General features: G+C 36.5%; 1 protein-coding gene across 7 annotated transcripts in view; it reads left to right on the top strand.

Annotated features, from left to right (window-relative positions):
• The first annotated feature begins 1,353 nt into the window (after positions 1–1,353).
• Positions 1,354–15,201, top strand: part of LOC141394595 (uncharacterized) — a 102,175-nt gene continuing 88,327 nt past the window's right edge. The window contains exons 1-2 of one of the 7 annotated variants that reach the window (XR_012410458.1): positions 1,354–1,733; positions 2,015–2,183. The gene's annotated coding sequence lies outside the window, so the exon portion shown is untranslated. Of the gene's footprint in view, positions 2,184–15,201 lie in introns of all 7 variants that reach the window. The other 6 variants (XR_012410455.1, XR_012410454.1, XR_012410456.1 and 3 more) reach the window with 6 other exon arrangements.

Here is a 15,201-nt window from a genome sequence, read left to right as displayed (position 1 = left end):
CAAACATATCACAATGATAAAGGTGGATGCATATGCGCAGCTGATCCAACATGAATTTTCACAAGTTGTTGTAAATTGAATTTATCATCAAAAATATAAAAATATAGAACTTTACAACTTTATTTGGAAAATTATTGTAAAATTATCTATATATCGTATTAATTGTGTATAGTACTAACAAATGAAAAAATCAAAAAATTATTTTATCGTTGAGACATCATAATAATAAATTTTGATAGATAAAAGTTGTGCTCAGAACCTGCATAATATTAGTACTAGCAGAAGTTTTCCCGTTTAGTGCTAAAAATGCGTTCCCGTACTCCGAAATCTAGCACGACTAGCACTTCTCTTTAAACAAAAATAGCGCCGAATAATACAATTTTGGCTTAGTAGAAACTAGCAGCAAGTATTTTCATTGGCATCTAATATGTTAGCTGATACGTTGATTTTGACATTTATGCAATTTCCGTCATTTTTTAAGAAATTTGTATGGGGAAGCAATTTTTGACAATTCGCTCTTTTTTCTAACATTACCATTAAAAAAGTACGGGAACACAATGAAAAATAGAATTGTAACAAAGTAATTTAATAATTTTTTCACATTGTTTACAAATTTTGATACTAACATTTTTTGTTGCAGCTATTGACCATCTACCTTGTTTATTGTGATACGTGAAAAGTGTTGCAACTTTTGGTACCTTTTTAGGCAAAAACAGGGTTGTATATCATGTGTACTGTGATTTCGATGTTGATTTCGCTGAAATCACGAAATTAGATGATTTCATTTTTGTATGCGAAATCATGATAAATTTAGCTTGATTCCGCGCGAAATCACGAAACGCCTTCGAAATCACGAAACGACGCCGAATGTAAACTAAGTATAAGAGAGATAATAATTGAAATGTGTTGAAATCAAAAGAATATGAACAAAGACAAAACATGTGAACGGAAACAAAAAGGAATCGACGATTTTCATTCAAAATCTTATGCTAAGTTTACATTTACGAAATCCACTCGATTTCAACTGTCAATTCCATAGCTCAAACGTCAAATGAAATCTCATCTGGATTTCACTTGACGTTTATCCTATGGATTTGACAGTTGAAATCGAGTGGATTTCGTAAATGTAAACCAAGCATTACAACTGTTTTTGCAGTTGTCGGGACGCCTACGTCACAAAGGCAAGTTGTGGGATTTTGACAATCAATACATGAACTCAACTGTCCTGTCATTTGTAAACGCAGGGTTACCGTCATTTTGAAATGTCATAATGTAAATGTAGCCTGTGATGTAAACAAAGTTGAATTGTACATTACCTTGTGAACCCTGTCTATTGATAAAAAAAAGTACTGTACAGTTGATATTCGGCTCATTTCTGACATATGCTAAAATAATACAAAGCTCAAAATGGGAATAAAATTATTCCAATTGCCTATCCAAAGTTAAAAGAAAAAATTAAAAAATAAATATGTGAATAAAATAACGGATAATTATTAAAATCAATAATAAAAAACAACAACAATTTCATTGCAAAATCAAAATTTACATTTTGACAGTTCACATCAGCTGTTTGCATTGTTATTATAGTGGTCTCGTTGCTTTTGGCTTTTTCTCTTCCATTTTATACCAGTTTTTTCAGTTTTTTGTTTCTCATTTATCCGTCACCATCTGAAATCGCTGAAAATTTGTTGGGATGCTTTAGGAAAAAACGAAGTAAAAAAATAAAAATTATTGTATGTGTAACCAAATCTAATTGAATTAAATGATAAATAAAGAAGCAACAACATAACATCGAAACCTTTTTGAAATTTGATGAAAAGAAGAAAAAAATAACAAATTGAAGAAAAAAGAAGTGAGTGCGTGTGAAAAAATATACACAAAAAAGTATGTGAATTTTTAACGAGAAGAAGAAGCAGACAAAGTAAAAATCAATCGAACAGTTTTATATCTAGTATAAAATCTAATATTCTATTTTTTCTTTATCATTGTTAACGTTGTCGCTGAAAAAATCTAGTAAGAAAAAAGATTTTGTATACATTTTTATAGCACGGCAAGCAGTAACTAACTACGACATAACAACAACTACAGAAAGTGTTTTTCTTCTTTTTGGATATATGGATAATAGTTTTTTAATCTAAGAGAACGGCCATAAGGAAACAGATTGCAGTCATGGCGGAGTAAAGGTAAGTTAATTAATTAACAAATAATTAATATTTTGTCCGTTTGGTATTTTTAATTGTATCATTTTTTGAGTGTGGGGCACATGAAGAACGCCAATGGAAATACAAACTGTATCTACATTTACATATTTGATTACGACCCATCACCCAGTGAGCAGCAGTATCTGTCGATTGCATTAGCATACGTTTGCACATTCTTGTGAATGTATTGACATCCATTTTTTTCTTGCCCTATGTTATTAAAAACGTATGCAAATTAATTTTCCATCATAAAACTGGATGTGGATGTGGGGATGTGGTTTTGTTTATTGTTTTAACATCAGTGAAAGAGTGGAAAATTAACAAAAATATGTGTATTCCAAGTCTTTGTTATTGTCTTTTATACACGTTTTTTCTACATGCATACAAATACAAGGGAACAAGTTTTAGGTCTCTTTCAAAAGAGCCAATGTTCGGTTTAAGGCCCATCGCGAATCAAATCATGTAATCTTACCTATTTGTTTTCTTAATATAAAAAGGGTGCAGAATTCCAACACAGTTCGAGAAATATTTTTATTATACTGAAAGATAGTTAAAGAGTAAACGCACCCAAAAATATACAAGGACCAAATACTTCGATATCGCAGAATGCTACCAAACCAGATTTTTAAAACTGAAATCAAATATAAAGTCCGACTCACATTGTTTTGAAATTTGTAATGTGGCCCACTCACTATCAAATTGGCTTGACTAGCAGATTAACTCCTTCTGTACGTGTTTGCTTGATAAGTGCGTAGCAAAGCATTCAATCAGCCTTCAATCTGCAACCGAAATCTTCAAATTTTCCTCAAAAAATGTATGAACTTATTTTTTTATTTGAACTAATTCTCCTTCGAGTTGAGCTGCTATGACCTAAGAGGTACGGAATAAATTGAATACTCTACCAGCTGGCGGATAAATCTGAAATGTTTACCACAGGTAGATCTTTACGTCCTGATTACAAAAATATAAAGTTTGTTGGGGGGAAGTCCATACTTCCCGAGATATGGGCCTCTGAAGTTCCGAAAATTCCTTGTTAAAGCAAGAAAAAAATTTTAAATTAAAAAAAAATCTTGTTCCCGTGCCCTAAATTGGCTCCTGTCCATAGGACAAAGTCTTAAATTCCCGGCCGAAGGCCGAATATTTAGAAAAAACTTACAATTTAAAACAATTTCAGATTTTTTCCGTCAGCTGGTAGAGTAATCAATTTGTTCCGGGTAAATTTAAACCCAACCCAGAGGATGTTACAGCCAGTTTCTGTATGTCGAAAGAAGAATGTGTGCGAATGAAAGACGCCCGAACTTTAGTTTTCGAAATAGTTTTACCTTTACCTTTGCTTTTGCTTCAAAACAAAAAAACAAATTTGAAAAACACACAAGAGTTTGGACGTGTTTCTTTCGCACACATTCTTCTTTCGACATACAGAAACAGGCTGTTAGAGTCAACTACTTTCATGTCAAAAAAGTCTACCCTATTAGAAGTCAATAAATACTATCCGAAAAATGGGTTCGAAAGTTCTATAAGACTTTGCGTCAAACAGCCTTTCCTCTCTATCGAAGCCGGAATGATTATTGCTCTGAAATCACACTTCAAACTGTTTTTGTTAGGAATTTGCACAAAAGGTGGTACACAATCAGGCGTGAAAATCTTAAAAAAATTTTAGGTTCCATAATTGTATTGAAAGATTCCGCTCCAAATTAGCTGCAGGATTTTGTTGCATCTGTAGCCATTTATGGCTTCGGTGACCACCTGTCTATGCACACAGCTTGAGGAGTTCGAAATTGGCAACCGATAACCCTTCAAAGAATGACGTTATGGATTTTTCTCTATTCGCATCTGTCATCCCATATTAAAGTTAGGGATCAAATACTACAGTGACCCGAATAAGTGCTACAGTGATCTTCATCTCAAACTTATCGAATAATAGAAAGGAAATGGTTCTGCATTGGGGCCATCATAAACCATCTGCGGTAGTTCATCTGCTAATTCGTTTCTGATTATATTACTGTACTGGAATCTAGCAAAGTTTAACGATATTTTGTTTATCATGGAGAGCGTGCAGGATAGCTCGAGTTTATGATCAATGACTTGAGAATCTTATAATGGCCGCATGACTATATAGTCACGGGATCTGTATGTCCATTAAGATAAATTCGTATTTAATTAGCGAAGACACAAATCTCTCTAGCGAAGACACAAATCACTGTAGCGTAGACACAAAGAGCTCTGTTAACGCTTTTGCTAACAGCGCGTTAGCAGAGCACGGTTAATGTTAACAGAGCTATTCAAAAATGGATTTCTTTGTAAAAAATATCTTTTTTAGGGTCTTTAAGGAAAATTCTGCCGGGACAATATGGGTACCATTGGAAAGCTTATGGAAACAGCTACCCCCTGCGCTAGTAAAATCTTTAACAAATATTGCCCGATGTCGCGATATTAAGTGTTTTTGGGATAAACCCTGCAATAAGGATAATTTTTTTAACCACAGATCCTTTTAGGAAAGTTCTGCCGGGACAACATGGGTACCATTGGAAAGCTTATTGAGAGTGCTATCCCCAGCGCTAGTAAAATCTTTAAAAAATATTGCCCGATGTTAATTTTTTTCGGGATAAACCCTGTAATAAGGATAATTAGTTGGACCACAGATCCTTTTAGGAAAATTCTGCCGGGACAACATGGGTACCATTGGAAAGCTTATCGAGAGTACTATCCCCTGCCATAATAAAATCTTTAAAAAATATTGCCCGATGTCGCGATATTAAGTGTTTTCGGGATAAACCCTGCATTAAGGATAATTTTTTTAACCACAGATCCTTTTAGGAAAATTCTGCCGGGACAACATGGGTACCATTGGAAAGCTTATCGAGAGTACTATCTCCTGCGCTAGTAAAATCTTTAAAAAATATTGCCCGATGTCGCGATATTAAGTGTTTTCGGGATAAACCCTGCAATAAGGATAATTTTTTTAACTACAGATCCTTTTAGGAAAATTCTGCCGGGACAACATGGGTACCATTGGAAAGCTTATCGAGAGTACTATCCCCTGCCATAATAAAATCTTTAAAAAATATTGCCCGATGTCGCGATATTAAGTGTTTTCGGGATAAACCCTGCAATAAGGATAATTTTTTTAACTACAGATCCTTTTAGGAAAATTCTGCCGGGACAACATGGGTACCATTGGAAAGCTTATCGAGAGTACTATTACGGATAATAAGTAAAACCTGTGTCGCTTACCCGACTCCTGTCACTTACGCCTAAAAGCTGTCCTGGCAGCCTGAAACTGGAGCAGGATATCCAGAATTTGGAGATCCAGGATCACAATCAAGACATCCTGTTGAGTGATTTTGATTCATCCGGTAATAGGAACTGACGCGGCCCTTTACATACTGAATAATTTGGACAGTAATGTTTTATTCGCAAGTGCTTGCCTCCAGATAAGTCCACCGTAGGCTAAGATGGACAGGACCACGGTTGCATACAACACGTGACTTGTGGTCTCAGTCTCCAATTTTTCGCAATAGAGTTCTTGCATGAGTATAGCGCAATAAGTCCTTCCTTCGTCCTCTCCTCGGTATTCCCTTTCCATGTCAAACGATAGTCCAGGATTGTACCAAGGTACTTTGCTTCCGGAGAAAGTACTAATGCAAACTGGATGCTGGAAATTGGGAATTTTGCATTTTCTGGTGAATAGTACAAGTTCCGTCATCTCTATGTTGACTCCAAGGTCATTGTCATGGGCCCGACTTTACAGTTTTACCAGAGCACCGCCTTAGATTTCAACTGGTCGAAACACGCAATAATTTAAATTTCAACTTCAATTTATTTCCATTTTATAATGCCCAGTCTTTCAACCTGGAACCTCTACTAACAGCTTTCCTCACGGATCTCACTCCTATGCGCGAACAGATATCCCTGCTTTTCAGCATCTTGCCAATTCATGCCAAAAGGGTGGAGGAAATTCCTGGGTTGCTGAGAGCGTTCTCTATATCGAGAAAGTCGCGAAGGCAGAGTTTGAATTTTCCATATTCTTCTCAAGGTGTCAAACCAACTCATGTAAGGCGGTCTGTGCTGATTTACCCCTGATGTAGGCGTGCTGAGATCCATTGATCTTTTTGGAATCTAATTGTGACTTAATTTCCAGAACGCAGATAGGTCTTAAAAATCTCCGTCAGGATCGTTAGTACCGGCTGAAGCATTGCCGGTATTATACCATCCGGTTGTTGCTGTGACAGTATTTGATATGTTCTTCTGCTCTAGCTATGTGAACCCTAGAATTTAGGGGCACTTTGTGGTCGGAATTCTGCTACTATCGACAATGACATTCAACTCTTCTCACTTCTGCCGTCCATGTGGTGAACAGAGTGGCCGTATTGGCGTATTATTGGCGAATATTTGCATATTCCTCGCGTCGAAAAAGGTGATAATTTCAGTCAAATAGGAGTTCAGCTTTTCACAAATAACATAAGGTACCTGACGTCAAGATCTAACAATCATCCTGTTCCGGTGAGTTGTAAGAATGAAAGCTGTTATTTGTCCGTTGAAGTCTTGGGAGACTAGTTAATCTTAGATTGGGGTAATCTAATTCCTAGTTCACTGTTCTAGTTCCCAAAACGTATGGGTAATTCAAATACATACAAACTAATGTGTGAAATTACGTATACGCAGTGTTTTTCATTCAAACGATGTGGACGATTGGAAGTACGTAGTGAACTAGATCGATCAATCTAGTTCAATTTGCACAACTCTAGTTAATCTGTCTATCAGCTGTTCATCATCTTCGGTTCGGGCTTGCTGTAGGCAAGCCACAGTCAAAGTCCGCGCAACCGAGGAAATGATCCCCTGATAGCAGTTCGGGAGACTCTGGTCCAAAGTTAGTTCACACTTAAGCTAATATATGGCTTTTAGACAGATTTTCCGTGAAAAAAAGATTCGTCATAATTGTTCATTAGGTATTCTGAGTCTTTAACAAAATCCCTTCACAAATATAAAGACATTTGTTTGGAATAAGATCTGATATGGTGTCGTATTCCAAGAACTCGGATAGAGTCTTAAAATCTGGGCACTGGCAGAGAAACTGATTCAAAATCGTCTTCTTCGCATGCTGATTCCAGAGCAGTTGTCTTGTAACTAAACCTATCCATCTATCAATCTCTATAGAGTAGAGTATACTCTACTTAATGGTGGCTGGGAGGCTCGGAGAAGAACAAACCTATAGTAGGACGTTAATTTGATACTCCGACACTCAGAATGCTACTCACTCACATTTTTTATGTATTTCTGCTATGAAAAACTTATCTCTAAGTGAAATCATGCTGTTTCTCGACACCCAATTCGGTCACGAGGATAAATTGTAGGTCACATAAGGTCTGCTTAAAAAATTATCGACCTGCACTCATTGATATAAAAAAATGTTCTAGCATTCCTTGCTTCTGTTCCACAGCTGATTTTTTTCGTGTTTATTTTGCGTTTCTTCACAAACTTCTACTCACTTTAACTTTTCATAGCTGCTACCAATCCAGAATAAAATGTTTGCCTTCGTTGCTTCCTTCGTTTTATTGTATACGTGTTCATTTTGTCTTAATATATACAAAGAAGTTCTGTTTTTTGCACAAAATTGCTTTTGTTTTTATTTTAGGCATTCTAAAATAAAATTCGCCATACCATACCGCCATACCCAAACTGCAAACTCACTCTGCAAGTTTCGTGCATAAACTTTGAATGCTATCGTCTTAGTGTTGTGTTTTTTTTATAACAGTTTCTTCTTTTCGTCGGCATAAAATGTCAATTGCTTCATTGTTTTATGATGTGAATGGTAGTGGTTAATAGCAGATGATGATGATGATGACGACGATGGCGAGCGATGATGTTATTGCTGCCAACGTCATATTGGTAAACAAATTTTTAGTAAGCAATTAACATATGTTTTGTTAAATATAACAGATACTTATATACAATAAGTAATACTTATTTATTTCTTTCATATAATGCAATTTTAAGCCCAAGAGCCGATTACAATTAAATTGCAAATTGAACTACTCCATGATGATAATTACAAAAATATTAATATCTTAGAAATAAGTAATAATTACGTCTATGACGTACATTGAATGTTTGGCAAGTAAATAACTACTCTGGTATAATTTTTATAATTCAGAAGTTATAATTATAATTGAAACTTTGAATATGAGGTAGTGTTTTATGTTTTACAAGTAAATTACTGCTCTGCTAAAATTATTATCATGAGATAAAAAACAAACAATTTTAATACAAATTTCTCAAAATATGTATAAACAAGTAAAAAAGCATTAAGTTCGGCCGGGCCGAACTTTTCATACCCTCCACCATAAAATATTCATTCCTGTCCCCAACTTTAAGTGAGTACGTTAAAATGTCAGATAATGTACATAAAATGCTTCATTCGGGAGGCCCTTTTTTATGGTGCCTATATCTAACTGTTGACAATTTTTGGTGGGCTAGAAATTGGGAGGTACTGTTATATAGGGGTTTTAATAAAACATGGATCTATGTTGAGAGTTTTTGATGGGAGCCTTTAATGTCAAACAACTCCTAATTCGGTTAAAAAATTTAGCTAGAATCCTCAAAATATCGAAAATGTCATTAACAGCTAGTTCGGAGGTATCTGGGCTATACGAAAATATGAACTTAAATGAACAATTTTTGTTGCAGAATTTTTGTTGACTTTTATATTTCAAATTACAGAAAGTTCGTCCAAAAATAAAGCTAAGGTACGGCAAATCGGGAGGTTTGTTTTGGGGCTATACAAAAACATGGACCTACGTTCGGTTAAACATTTGAAGTAAAATCCTCAAAGTACCGAAAATCGGGAAGTATCGTTATATTGGGGCTATGTTGAAAATTGTTGATGCAGATGCGTGGTGACCACTACAACCTTCAAATGTCAAATTACAGTTAGTTCTGTTAAAACATGGACCTATGTTGACAATTTTTGATGGAGAGGTGTTGTGACCACTAAGAACTTCAAATGTCAAATTACTGCTACTTCGGTTTAATATTGTAGCTAAAATCATCAAATTACTGAAAATCGGGAGGTACCGTTATATGGGGGGTTTCTTGACAATTTTTGGTGGAGAGGTGTGGTGACCACTAAGAATTTCAAATGTCAAATGTTCAAATTACAGATAATTCGGTTAAAACTTGTTGGTAAAATTCTCAAAATACCTGAAATCGGGCGGTAACGTTATATGGGGGCTATTCCAAAACATGGACCTATGTCCACTAGTTATATAAGTTTATGGACATTTAAGAACCTTAAATGTCAATTGATAGCTAAATCGGTCTGAAAATGTAGATAAAAACGTCAAAATGTCGTAAATCGGGGGTACCGTTATATGGGGGCTATACCAACACGTGGACCTAGGGCCACAACTTTTCTTATATAAATTTAGTTACACTTAAGAACCCTAAATGTCAAATTATAGCTAAATCGGTCTAAAAATGTTGCTAAAAACGTCAAAACACCGCAAATCGGGGGGTACCGTTATATGGGGCCTATACCAAAACGTGGACCTATGTCCACAAGTTTTGTTATATATGTTTATTGACACTTAAGAACCCTAAATGTCAAATTATAGCCAAATCGATCTGAAAATGTAGCTAAAACCGTCAAAATACCGTAAATCGGGTGGTACCGTTATATGGGGTTATACCAAAACGTGGATCTATGTCCACAACTTTTGTTGTATAAGTTTATTGACACTTAAGAACCCTAAATGTCAAATTATAGCTACATCGGTCTGAAAATGTAGCTAAAAACGTCATAATACCGCAAATCGGGGGTACCGTTATATGGGGGCTATACCAAAACGTGGACCTATGTCCACAACTTCTAATATATAAGTTTATTAACACTTAAGAACCCTGAATGTCAAATTATAGCTACATCGGTCTGATAATGTAGCTAAAAACGTCAAAATACCGTATATCTGGGGGTACCGTTATATGAGGGCTATACCAAAACGTGGACCTATGTCCACAACTTTTGTTATATAAGTTTATTGATACTTAAGAACCCTAAATGTTAAATTAAAGCTAAATCGGTCTAAAAATGTAGCTAAAAACGTCAAAATACCGCAAATCGGGGGGTACCGTTATATGGGGGCTATACCAAAACGTGGACCTATGTCCACAAGTTTTGTTATATATGTTTATTGATACTTAAGAACCCTAAATGTCAAATTATAGCCAAATCGGTCTGAAAATGTAGCTAAAAACGTCAAAATTTCGTAAATCGGGGGGTACCGTTATATGGGGGCTATACCAAAACGTGGACCGATATAGCCCATCATCGAACTTGACCTGCCTGCAAACAAAAGACGCATTTTCCCAAAATTTCAGCGTCCTATCTCCATTTTTGTGGATGCTAGAGTGATTACCACAGACGGACGGACGGACGGACGGACGGACGGACGGACGTGCTCAGATCGACTTAGAATTTTACCCTGATCAAGAATATATATACTTTATAGGGTCGCAAATGAGTATTTCAATGCGTTACAAACGGAAAAACAAACTTAATATACCCTCCATACTATGGTGGAGGGTATAAAAAATTAACATAGTTTAAAATTATAAAATTTAAAAAGAAAAAAAAAACATTGTTCATGTACAATCAAACATAAAACATGCAGACATTTAAATTTATTTTACGGTATGTGGAAAATAGTGTATCAAAATCGATGTATGCTGTGTTGTTGTATTAGCTTATATGATAAGAAAAATAGTACAACACTGGATTTTCAGTTGCAAAGTTGAGAGCTACTCTTAATGAGATTTGTTATAAATATGGATCTTTACATTTAAGAGTGTATGTTGTATGGAATGGTACACCTTGATTTTCAGTTATTAATTTGATTAATTAATTTAAATTTTCAATTTTTTTTGTTCTATCTGACATCGGACAACCATTTCCCCGTCTAATTCGGTGCCTCATAGATCTGATATGGATGGATGTGGCATGAACGTTGATTCTGGTCTACTGTTTCTCATCGTGGGAAGGACTAGCGAATGCTTTGGATGATTTCTCGTTTCGAATAGATGAATAGAGGCTGTATCTACCCGGAAAGGATAGTTATTTTTGACGTAGAACTTCATTTCGCAATGTTACTCTTTAAACGGATTGTAAAATTAACACTCGAACTTCTTTCAATTTCCCTCATTGTAGACCGTTTAAGATTAGGATTGTAGGCTCCTCTATCATTTGTGGGTAGTAATCGTTCGTGGAGATGAATAGCTCTATTCATTTTCTAGGTACTTACTTAGTTGGCCCATTACAGAATATTTGTTCCATAGACCGAACTAAGAAAAGATCTCCATTCCTCTCTGTTTTTCGCTTGACTTTTTGGAATACCGCGCCTTTCCATTTCTTCATCCACTTGTGTGCTCCATCGAAGCTTAGGCCTGCCGATTCTGCGTGCACCGCCATGTGGCATGTATTCATACGCCTTTTTAGCGGGTTCATCATCGCTCATTCTCATGATATGGCCTAGCCAACGCAATCGTTGCATCTCGATACGTTTAACTATATTCATTTCTTTGTATAGCTTATATAGCTCGTGGTTCATACGACGTCGATATTCACCGTCAACGCAAATCGGCCCGTAGATCTTTCGAAGAATTTTCCTCTCAAACACACCAAGCACTGCCTTATCTGCTTGCGTAAGTACCCATGCTTCGGAGCCATACATTAGCACGGATAGTATCAGCGTTTTGTATAGTGTTATTTTTGTTTGACGAGATGTGGCTTTGTTTTTAAATTGCTTACTTAGACCATAGTAGCATCTGTTGGCCAATACAATTCTTCTTCTAATTTCACAACTGATGTTGTTTGTTGTGTTTATGGCAGTGCCGAGGTAGACGAAGTCTTTAACTACCTCAAAATTGTAGGTACCAACTTCTACGGTTGGTCCGAGCTCTATGGACGCTTTGCGCGTCGACACCATCAATTTGGTCTTTTCGCCGTTTACCGCCAGACCCACTTTCGCAGATTCTGCTTCGACCTTCCTAAAGGTATCAGTTACTTCCTTTACTGATCGTCCCATGATGTCTATGTCATCAGCATAGGCAAGTAACATGTGGCTATTGGTGTAAATTGTGCCATTTCTTTTGACATTTGCATCCCGTATTACCTTTTCCAGCAAAATGTTGAATAGATCACACGAAAGGCTGTCTCCTTGTCTGAAACCTCTTTTGGTACAAAATTCTTCGGAGAGGTTCTTTCCAATTTTAACTGAGGACCTAGTATCAGTTAGAGTCATCTTACAAAGCCGGATGAGCTTTGCGGGAATACCAAATTCAGACATTGCATGGAATACCTTTGATCGGAGGGGACTGTCGAATGCTGTTTTATAATCGACAAAAAGATGAAATGTGTCGATCTGCATCTCTTGGGTCTTCTCTAGGATTTGCCGCAGGGTAAATATCTGGTCAATGGTGGACTTGCCAGGTCTAAAGCCACATTAGGCAATAGGGAGTAGACTTATGCCCCTATAGTTGGAGCATACAGTCTTATCTCCTTTTTTGTGGACGGGACATAGGATGCTCAGGTTCCAATCGTCGGGTACGCGTTCTTCCTGCCAGATGGTGCTAACTAGCTGATGCATACACCTTATCAGCGCGTCGCCTCCGGTTTTAAACAGCTCGGCTGGTAAGCCATCGGCTCCTGCTGCTTTATTATTCTTCAGCCGGTTGATTGCTGTTTTTACCTCATCTTGGCCGGGTGGTATACATTCTATACCATCTTCTGGGATTGGATCTGCGGTATCATCGTCTTCGCCACTATTGGATACCAGCAGATTGGAGAAATGTTCCTTCCATATCCTGAGCACGCTATCTGTATCTGTTACCAGATTACCTTGCTGGTCTCTACAGGAGGATGTGCCTGTACCAAAGCCATCTGTTTGATGTTTCACTCTTTGGTAGAATTTTCGGACTTCATTCTGGCTCCTGTACATCTCGATTTTTTCACACTCCCGCTTTTCCATTTCTCTCTTTTTCTTGCGGAAAAGACGTTTCTCTTCTCTCCTTTTCTCCCGATATCTCGTGCGCTACGCGTTGCTACTGATTGTAAAGTAGGTCATTTTCTAGGTCCGGATATCAAATTTCATGATGAACATTGAAATTCCTAGGGTCATGTGATTACTTCATATATTAAAGTTCAGAAAACACAGAGATATTCGTCGGTATTGGAGCGAGTGGTTTGATTGGAGCCAGAAGCCCACGCATTGATAGGACAGATTAATAAAAAAATGATTAGTATCTTTTGGTTTCAATGTCAACGATACCAAAAAACTTTCAGTGTCATGTTTTTTAGTTTTCTAAGTATTTTTTTAGCCTCCGCAAGTGCTTTCGTTAGATCCACCGTTCAAACTCGGCAATAAAAAGGAGTTCCTATATCATTGAACTAAATATAGGAGCAGACTACACTAATTGACATGAGAGTTGATGTCACCTTGTCCCTTCAGTAATTAATAGTAGCCCAACGGACAAAATTTGAACTTCTGCAAGTAAAATGAACCAAAAGGTTGATGTGTGGGCCGGGGTGGCCAGATGTCCCTTCTCTTTATCATTCCGTTTGTAACACATCGAAATATTCGTCGGAGAACTTATAAAGTACATATATATATATTCTCGATCAGCATACAATTCTAAGACGATACGTATGTCCGTCCGTCTGTTGAAATCAAGATACAGCTCGCCATATTTAAGATAGACCTCCATAATTTGATACAGAAGTTTCTATTACTCCTAGGATGTTTGATATTGAAAATGGGCTATATCAGTCCATGTGTTGACATGGCGCCCATAGAACGGTACCTCCCAATTTTCAGTATTTTGAAGGTTTTAGCTTAATTTTCACACCGAAATGGTTGGAATTGTGGTATTTAGACTTCCATGGGCTGTAGAATTTTTCCCCAGAAATTTGTCAGCATAGGTCCACGTGATATAGCACTCATAGAACGGTACCGGCCGTTTTTCGGTATTTTCAAGGGTTTACCTAAATGATTACACCGAAATGGCTGAAATTTGGTATTTAGTCTTCCTTGGGACTACAAAATTCTCCCCTAGACATTTTTCAGTATAGGTCCACGTTTTGATATAGCCCCCATAGAAGGGTACAGCTTGATTTTCGACATTTTCAGGGTTTTAGTCGCATTATCCGAAAGATATTTGAAAATTACGTATATAGCCTTCGTTCGGAATTTACAACATACCTATAGGGAACTGTCGGTATAAGTCCACGTTTTGATATACATAGCTCTCATAGAACCTGCCTCCGATTTTCGGTATTTTGAAAATTTAGCCAATATTTTGTGTTTAGTTTTTGATAGTGGGTTCTCAGATTGGAAGGTAAACGATAACGCCCGATGTGAAGTCTTTTAAAGGATTTTTCTACTGAAGTGGCTGTAACTTGGTAATTCGGATTCTCAATTGTTAGAAAAGAAAAGATGATTTAAATTCAAATTCGTTCGATCTGCTACCATAATTTTGTTTTTTAGGCTAACGGGAGTATATGGGCAATGACGTAGGAATTTAACATATGTTGAAGCGTTATTATGAGCAGCAAAGCTACTGCCATTAGTGGAAACATAACCTAAACTTAATTTCAAATAAAACTTACGTTGGTTGTTGATTGCTATACATGTATGATATCGAGGTATAAGAAAAAGCATATTCCCAATTTCTTTAAATAAATATAACCGTTCTTTTGAACTTTCAAGAAAAATGTACAAAGTGTATCTATTATTTTGGGCAGGTGTGTATGTACCAAAAATCATTGATGTAGCATCAACATTTTCTTTGATTTTTTTAATGGAAAACTCTCGAAAGGATCAACCGACTCAAACCAAATTTTGCACTTTGTAATATTTAGCTCAAATTTAGTTTAAGTTCGAAAAAAAGGTTCAAAACTCTTTGCTAAAATGGTGCTCACGATAACTCTCGAAGGCAGTAACCGAGTTGG

Source organism: Musca autumnalis, unplaced genomic scaffold, assembly GCF_047663935.1.
Source record: "Musca autumnalis isolate F117 unplaced genomic scaffold, ASM4766393v1 scaffold_2, whole genome shotgun sequence".
In the NCBI taxonomy this organism is placed as follows: Eukaryota; Metazoa; Arthropoda; class Insecta; order Diptera; family Muscidae; genus Musca; species Musca autumnalis.
This window is presented reverse-complemented; position numbering and strand designations above follow the sequence as displayed.